An 11,106-nucleotide genomic window follows, 5' to 3' on the forward strand; every position below is an offset into this window, starting at 1 on the left:
GTTACTTATTTATTCATGAGAGATGCAGAGTCACAGGCAGAGGGAGAAGCAGGCTCCATGCAGGGAGCCTGACATGGGACTCAATTCTGGGTCTCCCAAGATCACACCCCAGGCTAAAGGCGGCGCTAAACCACTAAGCCACCAGGGCTGCCCCTCAAAATGTATTTCAACACCAACTAAAACATAGTTCTGTATTTCACATCAGGGAGCCAAAAGGTATTTATTGAATGACTACTGTGCACAGCAATGTGTGTACAAGTTGTTCCGAATGGCAGGTAGTAGCACGTGCAAATGTGCTTCTGTAGCCTAACAATGACAGATATAGCTGTCACTCTAGCTATTCACAAGGATCCTCAAAAGAAGGAGGTGCCATGAGAGTGAGACAAGGGGTTTCTGACAACTAGCTGGAGAGGCCTGTTGTTCTTTTCGGGATCTTTTGCTATTACAAATGTGATAATCCTATCATTTGAACAAATCTGAGGGACTTTTAAATTAAGTTGAAAATTTAAAAAGGCCAAATAGTAGCTAGAGTGATGGCACTAATGATCCACATGTACATATGTATTATAAGTCTTAAAGCCTTTTGGATTATCTTCTTTATATAATCAACTTACTCCTTTTTAATCATTACATGAATTCAGAGTAAGAGCAATCACCTTAGGTCATCATCACAAGCAATTTCCCTAAGTGTAAGACTCCATCAGTAACAAGATACACTATTGGTTTAAGGTCAGTTTTTAAGGAAAAGAACCACAACAGAACTTTACCCGTCGATCATAAGTCATCCCAATTTCCAGAATGTAAAAATGAAAGAAAAAAAATAAGGTACATCTTGGATTTGAGGCAATACCGTAGCATAATAACGTACTCCGACACAATTTTAAAAATCCATGGCTAGAGATGTACACTGATTAAAATGTGGCCGATTTAGCTTACTTTAAAAATATCTCATCAGGATAGGGCCCTAGACTACTTAATAATCTGGATTGACTTTGTAAGCCTAATGATCTAAAGATAGATATATTTTTGAAGCTTTTCATGTTTTTATTGCCCAATAGGGCCATTCTCAGTTCTGCATTTTACTAAAGAATGGAATTTGACTTCCCCTTGTATTTCTTTTAAGATCTAAGCAATAACTGAGATTGTGAATATTTCAGCAACTAAGACAAAGCACTACAACAAATATGACATCATAAACTGTGACTATAGCTCATATTCTTTGGAAGGATAAGTCTTTGAACTCAGATGGGAGAATTTAAAAAGAAAAAAAAAGCCCCTTAACTTACATCCATGGTCTTGTAAAAGGAGCCAGAGGCATATGAGAAGAGGTTCCCTATGTACCAGGTGGTACCTTCTCCCTCAGTTTCAACTTCAGAGAAAAGGCAGGAATCGGGTCCTCTGCTATAACTGACAGAACCAGTACCACCTAAGGCACAGGTCTAATAAAGAAAACATGTTAATACTAATGGCAAGTGTTGTTCAGGTGTCTGTGCTAAGTTCTGTGCTAGGGGTTTGAAATCTGTTGTTATTATCTTTGTTTTGCATATTGGAGAATAAGAGGTTCGTTGCCAAAGGTCACACTAGCAGTTTGAGCTATGACTCAACCCAGGCCTGTCTGATTCTTCAGCCCATACCTTGAACCTCGAGGCTATGGCTTTTGAGACTGCTTTTCCAGACTCAGACTAACCAAGAATATTTCAACCTGCCTGGAATCACTTTGAATTATTGACAGGAGTAAGTCTGTCTACTGTATAAGCATGAAAACCTACACCATCTTACCCTTTTAACATAGGAAAGGATTAAAAAAAAAAAAAAAAAAAAGAATGACCCCACTTTATTCCATCATATAGCATAAAAGGAAATCGTTTTTGGCACTTTCCCAGTTTTGACTTCTAACTCTCAAGCAGGTCATAAGAACTTTACCTTAATCAGTGAACTTGACCCTCAATGGCTACCAAAGAATATTCGAGGTGATTGGCAAAGGCGAAGCAACATGGTGAAGAACTAAATGAGGTGTCTCAGGGGCTCTTTGGCTGGCTCAGTCGGAAGAGCATGCAGCTCTTGATCTTGGGGCTTGTGTGTTCAAGCCCCAGGTTGGGTGTAGAGATTACTTAAATCAAAAAAAAAAAAAAAGATGAAGTATCTGAGTTAGTTGAGTTCGAAAAGAAAATAAAAACCCCAATCTCTCACTGTATGTAAAAGATAAGAGGTCGTGGCATGGCATGGAGGGGGACAAGGAGAATGCTGGATCATTCTGAATACTTCTACATCCCAGGTCCATCATGTCATAAAACAACACTCGTCATGTGGCCTAGAAAGACTCGCCCAGTAACCCATCAACAGTAACGATTCTTACTACCAGGAAGGGATTTTGAACTAGCCTAAATGCTTTGGCCTACAGGGAAGCATGCTTTTCCAGAGCAATTTACAGTTTATATGTGTATAGTTTTTAAAGAATCTTATAACCAGAGGCATTTTTATATGCCTCTAAGTTCTTAGTCTTCTGAGAACTGAATATTCTGTTTCCTTGACCTTAGTTATCATTCTGTTACTGTGGGAATGAAGAGATTCATGCATATGAAATGGATATGCATGTAATAGAATGCCTCCTAAGGTTTCTTGTTTTGTTTTTCTTAAGGGAGAGAAAGAGGTTGAATATCTTTGGCAAGTTAACCCTCAAGCCTCTTGCAGTAAGTGTGCACTGTGATAGTTTTGTGTTTTCGCCACAGTGATAACAAAGTCCCGTTTTCTCATGTGAAGAAACAGTATTTTGGGAAGAATGGCTATTATTCGTAATGTCTCATGTGTACGAGTGGGGTGATAAGTTTTAAATTGCTCAGAAAACAACTGAAACTCCTAAAACAACTGAGTATTTTAACTGAGTTAACCCCTCCGTTTGTGATTATAAGCTATCAAGCTGAATATTATTTACCATACTGTGAAACCCTGCTTCCTCGATCTTTCATCACTTCTTTTTAAAACTTTTTCCCTTAATTACAGAGAACGTAAAGACTTTTTTTTTTTTTCACCCAAACAATCCGACTAGCACTTTGTGTGGCTGTTTGTGTAGACTTCCTCAATGGTTGGCCTCTTCCCTGTCCTGCTCTTCCCAGTCTGCCCCAGTACGCCTGCTTTAAATAGGCTTCCCCTGGAGTCTGGCAAGATGACAGAGATGTGCTCACGAGAGTCAGGAGGGCAAAACACAGGGCACTCAGACCATATTTTACTCTTGTCGTAACACATTTCTCTGTCACAGTCACACGCCACCTCCTAAACGAGAACTCAGACAGCCACGTGTTTGTGTCTCACAAGCAGCCACTGCTAGATTCATCTTATTGTCTTGGCATCTCTCTCTCAGAAAGATAAGCACAGCCCAGGACAAATGGCCAAGTGTCAAGCAGCGTCAAAGCCACAGATAGTCTGGTGTCCATCAGATGAGGGTACGGCCTAGCTCGGGAGGCAAGCATTGCCTTTGATGACAAACATCCTTTACTACTACAGTAAGGATGGTAAATTGGTGGGCCATTGTGCTCCCTTTCAAGGTTCAGTGAGCACCTTCACCCCAAAGATACCCGTAAGTCCATCACAACTGAATCAGTGAGCAGATGTAAGGCAAGTGTGTTGCACGGAGGGAACAGCTGTAAACGTCAAGTGCCTCCTGACCATGACCCTCATAGGAACAGGTCCCAGCAATGAACCGATGAACTATCTGACCAACGCTGACCAGTTCTCACAACAGAGAACACAATTCCTTTGATGTGACCCTCAAACCTCAAGCATGCCCAGAGCGGGAGCTACGGACAACATAACTCAATATAAATGCATTTAGTCACTTCTTTCCAAACGACAAGGTCCGGCAGGCAGCTTCCTTGCTCTGGGCATCAGAAGCTTGAGATGAAAAGAGAAAATTCACCATTGTTTGTCATCAGGATATGACACAGCAAGAAAAGTGATGGAAAAGCTATTTGTCTAATTGTTCCTTTAAAACGTATAGCTTAGGAGTTAAAATGGTCAAAAAATCCTCTGAGTGGATCCTTTACCGATACAGCAAAAACATATTAACAAGGAGATGGTTTGCTTAATAAGTGTAGCTTCATAGCCATATCCAGGAGAGTGCATGTTTAATTCATCAAATCAAGTCTATAAAGCCGTTTTGTTTGTTTTAAGATGTGGGAGCTTATTGAAATTCTTGGTACTCATTCAACAGATCACTTACAAATACCTTGAAATCCATATTTATAATTCTCTATTTTATTCAATATAGATGCCACTTTTAAAAATCTCAACTCTTCAAGAAATGTAATAAATAGTATGATGACTAGGACAAGTTCTGAAATCAGACACATCAAGACACATCCTGAGATGCTTTAACTGTGAGAGTTTACACGTATTACTGAATCTGTGTAAGCTTTAGCTTTACTTTTTAATTAGTAAAATAGGATAAAAAAAGAAGAGCTATCTCACAAGAATTTTCTGAGGATTAAGTAAGATACTGTTCATAAGATCTGGTATGTAGTATACTACCAATCAATGGTAGTGTAGCTTATTCAAATTTAGTTTATTAAAAATGTCTTAAGACCCAAAATAAGTCTCCTTCAATCCCATTCACACACCTTTATTCAAATACATACCACGGTACTTCCCCAATACCTGTTTTCTCTAACGCTACATTATTTGCATGTACATTTTGCTTTACATAAATTTGCAGATTTACACAACTTCAGAGTTAGAAGAGCATAGCCTAGGCCAGTACTTCATTTTACGGATGAAGAAAACTGAGGCCCAGCCACATTAGATCATCTTTCCCACAGTCATGTGACCCCGATCTCCTGATTTCTAATATCTAGTTCTTTCCAAGACAACAATATAAACATTTTCTTTCATACCTTTTATATTTTAGATGCCAAGGCTTTTTATTTTGTTGCGGATGAGCTGCATAGGTTTATTGATTTGTTAAGAAATCATGCTTTATGTCTCCTTGTCTTCAAAAGGGATGGTTTTTAGACTGATTCAAAAATAAATACAATGGAGTCATGTTTCTTTAGTAGAAAGACCTTAAATCTAATGACTACAGCTGAGATGGAAATGATATTACCGTCTTTAAATGATGTCCTTCACCCTGAAAAAGCAAATCACACATACGTAGGTGAACAGAGTTGTGTCGCTCTCTAGCACCTAAGCCGGAATCTTTCCCAGACACTGGTGAAGCTGCGGATTTCCTGGCGACAGGGCACGGGCACCAGGCCACTGCTGTACCCACTCTCCTCCCTGTGGCTCCCCCAGTGCTCTTCGTGTGAAGGCAACATCCTTCGCCTCCGGCTGCAGAGCCATCTGTCACCTGCCCCCTTCTCCTCACCCTGCCCCACCACCTGTGACTTGCCATCCAGCCATCCTGGTTTTCTTTCAATCCGTGGGTAGTCCATCTCCTTGCTCTCTCCTGCTACCAGCCCCTGCACATTTTCCTCCAACTTAGAAAGTTCTTTTCTCTCCTTCTTACCTAGGTTTGTTTTTCAGCTCTCAACAGATGGATCCCTCTGTTGACCTCTCCAACTGATTCCAAACCTTAGCGTGGAACCACCTTCTCCTTACAGAATCTGTCAGTTGCAATTTAAATTTGTAATGATGTGATTATTGCCTGTCTCTACAACTACGTGAAAAGCAAATAATAGTGATTTGGGTTTTGCTCATATTAAGTCTCTGGGGCCTTTCTTTCTGACTTAGAAAAGAAACAGAAAGAAAGCTCAACAAATATTTGCAGACATTAGTTAAATGAAAGAATACAAGGGTGCATGACTGGAGGAGAGACGAGTGACTAAATGTCACAAGCTGGGCCTGCATACTTGCTGCATTGGATTTTTTTGAATTGCTGCCCTCAAACTTTAACCTGGTAACACAGTGCAAGTAAAATCAAGCACGATCGTCGACATGAGAGGAAAGAAGGTAAAAGAATAAAAAATATGCCCTGCTGCTCCCCACGAATACAATAAACTCTAGATTTTAACTACACTCAACATTTCCACGGCAAGAATGGGTTACTTGGATTCCATGTGTCCAAGTGGGACTCATGAGTGTATGATGCCACCCTGTGGTTCGTTTTCACATTTATCACTTTTCAAAATGCACGAAACTTCCCTACTTTAGAAAAGCACGATTACAGCCAGATGGGCTGCCCAGAGGAGCGAGATTCTGCTCAACTAGACGTTGCTGGCAGGCCGTCATCCCAGAGCTTGCCCAAACCTGTCATTCATTCCTTTTGGTTTTTCATTTTAATTTAAAGATCGAACTGGTGGAGAAAAGTAGTGTAAGCTATAAATAATCAAATGAGACTTAACAACTGTGTACACCCAGGCCAGCATTATCAGTACTTCAAAACCCCCCCGCATGTTTCTTGCCAGATCCTTCGTCCATCTTTTCTATTAGCCAGGATTAATCACCCTCTTGCTTTTCTTTATAGTTTGCCATCTGTGTATATATCTACCCATGAACAATATTTCTAACTTAGCATTTTGAAGCTTTCTATAAAATGGAATCATTCTCTATTTGATTTGCTTTTAAGTCATATTTTTCTGGATTCAGATTGTCGACCACAGGAGCTGTAATCCTTTTATTTTCCCTATACTGCGGTATTTCACCGTATGGCTATACCACAATATATTTAGCCACTCCACCTTTGATGGACATTCAGGTTGCTTCCAGTTTGGGTCTATTATGATGGTGCTGCGGTCAACAATCTTCTATGTATCTTCCAGAGCACCTGTGCAGGGATTTCCCAGGGTTTGAACTGCTGGGTATGGGAATTTCCAGCTTTACTAGATAAAACCAAATTGTCTTCCGAAGTTGTTTTATTTCACCAATTTACACTTCCACATTAGCTTCTTAGAGTGTCAGTTGTTCTACATCCTCGACACTTGGTATTAGATTTTTTTTTTCATTTTTGCCACTTTGATGGGTGTAAAAAGGATCTTTTTCATTTCAATTTGCATGTCCTGATTACAAAAGAAGTCGATACTCTTTCAAAAATGTGGTGGTCACATATGTTTCTTCTGAGAAGTGCCAGTTCAGTCTTGTGCCTTATTCTTTTATTTATCCACTCAAGAGTCATTTGAATTGCTCTGATGTGCCAAGTACCAACACAGCCTAGAAGATACAAAGATGGAGGTGACACAGACATTGCCCTCACGGAGCTCTTGGCTTACTATCGCTTTAGGGCCTTCAGGCATCCTACCAAAAAACAAACAGTTTTTGACCATCAGTCACATGATTATCACTTCACAAGGCAGCACAAGTATATTTTATGAACTCTGACATCTAGGAATTCACAAAAAACATAACTTACACAAAACTATAGCAAGCTATATAAAATACTATATATTGTTATATAGAGATACTGGAAATTCAGAGGATGTAATAAGCTGGTTAAAAAGCTAATCAAGTAGATCCATGGCTTAGATTTAAATTGCTTTCCTTTTATGTAACTAGTGTAAAAATATTATTTTTCTATAGCCTCTTTCTTAAAGGAAGACTATGAAAGAAAGCCCAAGAATCATCTTTAAGTCAATAAAATCGTAATGATCAAATGGAGATGTGGTAAAGATGATTTTTAAATAAATAAAAATCGTAATAAAAAAAGAACCTTTCACAAATCAACATGCTAGTACACTGTGTTTGCTGTTGAACTTATTTCTTAACTAAAAGGTTTTCACATCTTTCTATGGAATCTGGTAACCCCCAGAAACTACAAGAGTTGAATTTTAGTAGACTTGTCATGCTTAGAATTCAATTATATTTTTAAAAGAGAACCTGAAATGTCCTATAATTCCTCTTTGCTTCTATGCAACACTCCCCATGAGCCATCCTATTTGTAAAGACTGCTCTAAAGAAGACGCCAATATGCTACCAGAAAATTTGTTGTAGTGTGGAGAGTCTTAAAGAATACAAGATTTAGGTTGGGCATATTGGGCTGCAGTCCTGGTTCCCCCACATACTTGTGTGATTTCAAATAGGTTATATAAATTTTCTGAGTCTGTGTTTCCCAAACTACAAAACAAGGATAATTGTTGAACTACTTGATAAAGTACTTGGTTTAGTGTTCAGAATCTGAAAGAACTCATTAAGTTGTAGACATTATTCAATTGACTCAGTGTAATTCTCTTTCCACTTCTCCTTTCAGTGGAAATATAATATAACCTCCTTTCAGTGGTTCATACCAAAATAGAATTATGAGGGCTGAACATGTATAGGACTATTTTCAAGTGGAGTCCTAACAATCTACTTCTTGATTTGATTAAGTAATCCATTAATTTACTGCAAACCATATGTCCTATAAACCACTGTCCTAGATGCTGCTGAAAGTCCTTCACTTGATTCCTCCCCACCCTTGGTTTCTCCCGGGCATCTTAATATTCAATTATGTATCACCCTAACCCTAGATATATGATGATTTCGTGTTTAAAATGAAATGATTTGACAAGCCCAGAAAAAATGTTTTTGGTATGCAGCAAATAATCTTTTCTTTCATCTGTGCGGTGAGATACTTTCTATTCCTTCGTCTTTAAGGAACCTCCTCATATGTGGAATATCTGCAAACAGTCCTTCAGCATTTCTCCCTTTTTCAAAAGGACAGAACTGAACACGATATTCTGGCTCTGGAAAGCAGCAACTTTGTGCAATGTGTAGGTAATGTGATATGGTACTGCTGTGTCTAAATGACAATAGTATTTAGAAAGGTGTACTTATTTGACTAAAAATAATAATAGTATGGATGAAACACAATAAGGATGACACCAAGACTAAATAAAATTAAAACTCCGTTAAGAAATTAAGCAAACAAGAGAAATATCCTTCATGCTATTAATGAATACACTGCAATTTCTAGACTCTTTCTTCTGCTGCTCCTTTGACCGTGACTCCTACTGATTCTTCTTGTTTGGACTTCCCTACTTCGTCCTCCTCTGGCAGTAGTCCAGCCTGCAAACCTCCGCTCTTTATGCTGTGCTCATTCTCTTAGGAAGCGTTTCCACTCTTGAGCCTTCAGTTCTCCCACTCTTGGGCCTTCAGTTCTCATTTTACAGCAGAACTTCCTCAAAATCTATCATCATCAGTCAAAAATTTCGCTCCAGACCCACAGGAAAAGTTCACTTGGCTGACCTCTTCAAACCAAGTCTAAGTGTAACACAGCTTCACCAGGCTCCCAGTCAGCACCCTTTCCAAATCAATAGGCCATCTTCAAAACCTTCATCATGTTCTTCTTTGATTTTCTACACAACTGCGATAGGCAGTCCTTTTTGGCCCTTCCTGTGCTGGGGGCCACGGCTCTCCTCGTTCTACTTCTGGACATTTCTGCTGGAATTACCTACAGAGAACACGGTCAGCCCCGGGGAGGGGTGTGGGCTCCATCTCCCGTGCATTGCTCCTCCCTCCACCATGTTCTGAGCTCCGGTTTATTTAAGGAGATGAGCCCTGCAACAGACGCGTCCCCCACGTCCCCACCCACCACCTACTTACTGTCCTTCCTCTCCACCCACCCTCCTCTCTGTGCAGGCCTCCTCCCGTGCAGGTCTCCCGCAACCCCCACCTTTCACCTTGCTCCCTTCCAGCTCTGCAGTCCCGATCTGGGTACGGCGTCTCACCAGGTGCTCCAGCAGGAGGAACCCGGTGTCTACAGCCTCCTCTGTGCCGTCCCCACCCCCACCTCCCACCCCCCCCCACCTCCCACCCCCCCCCACCTCCCACCCCCCCCACCCCCCCACCCCCCCACACCCCCCCACTCCCCCCACCCCCCGGCATCCCTCCTCCAGGGAGCTCGGTGGCACACGGAAGGAACCAGCCGCTGTACCTGGGCGGAAAAGGCATATTTTAAATCTCAGATTAAACAACATTCAAACACGAATTCAACTTTTATGATGGAATAAAACTAGTATGATAACTCAAAAGAATTTTAGGTGATCGGATTAGAAAAAGACGTGTTTCCCTGACCGGGAATCGAACCCGGGCCGCGGCGGTGAGAGCGCCGAATCCTAACCACTAGACCACCAGGGAACTTGAGTACAGCCTTGCCTGAAACGTATTTGTCACTTGAAGATCCCTGCGCCGCCCCGGCCGCGGGGGAGGCGCCGCCCGGAGCTCCGCCCACTCCGTCCCCGGGACTCGCAGGCTCCGAACCAGGCGGGTCCCGGCGCCGCCGCCTCCCCCGCAACCCGCGGAGGAGCCTGCGTCACCCCCGCTGACCCACCGCGGGGCCCGGGGGTGCGGAACCGGCCTCCTCCGTCTTCTGAGCTCTCGGCCGCCCTTTCCGACCCTGCGCCCTGCCGGCGTCTCTCGGCTCCCGCGGGGTCGGGCCCTCCAGCGCCGCCCCCCACGTGCGGACGGACGGCTGGTCCCCGCGGGGAGCACCTGCCGGGGTGAAGGGCACGCGGCCTGGGGCACGGATCCGGGCGGCCGTGGTGCTCGATCCTCAGGCTCAGGCCGCGGAGCTGGAGCGCGTGGGCGGCGGGCCCCGGGAGGAGCCGCGGGGAGCACCCGCACCCGCACCTGCACGCCCCCGGGAAGAACCGCCCGGAGCTCCTGCACCTGCACCTGCACCTGCTCCCGGGGCCCGCGAAGAGCTGTGGGCGGCGTGCCCCGGGAAGAACCGCGGGGAGCACCTGCACCTGCAACCGCACCTGCACCCGGGGCCCGCGAAGAGCCGTGGACGGCGGGCCCCGGGAAGAACCGCGGGGAGCACCTGCACCTGCACCTGCACCTGCACCCGGGAAGCCCTCCACACCAGCTGCGTTTCCACGATCCTCGCGTTGTTCCAAGTGTTACCGACCCGGCAACAGCTTCGCCTCCCCGCCTTGTGTGCGGGCCGCGGCCGGGCGTGAGGCAACCACCAGAGGAGTAAAGGAGCCCCTTGGGCCAGCCGCCCTGCAGAGCCTCCTGAGACACGGAGCCGGAGCCCCAGGATGCAGCTCCGCTGGGAAGTGGCGAGGTTCCAGGTGGACACAGGTAACCAGGCGCCCCCGCCCCGCTGCAAGGTGGGGAGAGGCTTAAGGAAAATTGATCAGACGCCGTGTCCTCCAGCCCCGGGCCGCTTAGCTGAGCGGATGCTGTTTCTTATTTTCAACA

The 11,106-nt window shown here is 43.7% G+C and overlaps 1 protein-coding gene and 1 non-coding gene across 2 annotated transcripts in view; one reads left to right on the top strand and one right to left on the bottom strand.

The window, feature by feature from the left end:
* Nucleotides 1-9,966: 9,966 nt before the first annotated feature.
* TRNAE-CUC (transfer RNA glutamic acid (anticodon CUC)) lies at nucleotides 9,967-10,038 on the bottom strand. Its single transcript has one exon. It is a non-coding gene; the product is annotated as a tRNA-Glu (tRNA).
* Nucleotides 10,039-10,217: 179 nt separating this feature from the next.
* The window catches only part of NCOA7 (nuclear receptor coactivator 7), a 154,479-nt gene continuing 153,590 nt past the window's right edge, over nucleotides 10,218-11,106 (top strand). The window contains exon 1 of the mRNA XM_072833062.1: nucleotides 10,218-10,986. The gene's annotated coding sequence lies outside the window, so the exon portion shown is untranslated. The remainder of the gene's footprint in view (nucleotides 10,987-11,106) is intronic.

This window comes from Canis lupus, chromosome 1 (assembly GCF_048164855.1).
Source record: "Canis lupus baileyi chromosome 1, mCanLup2.hap1, whole genome shotgun sequence".
Classification (NCBI taxonomy): Eukaryota; Metazoa; Chordata; class Mammalia; order Carnivora; family Canidae; genus Canis; species Canis lupus.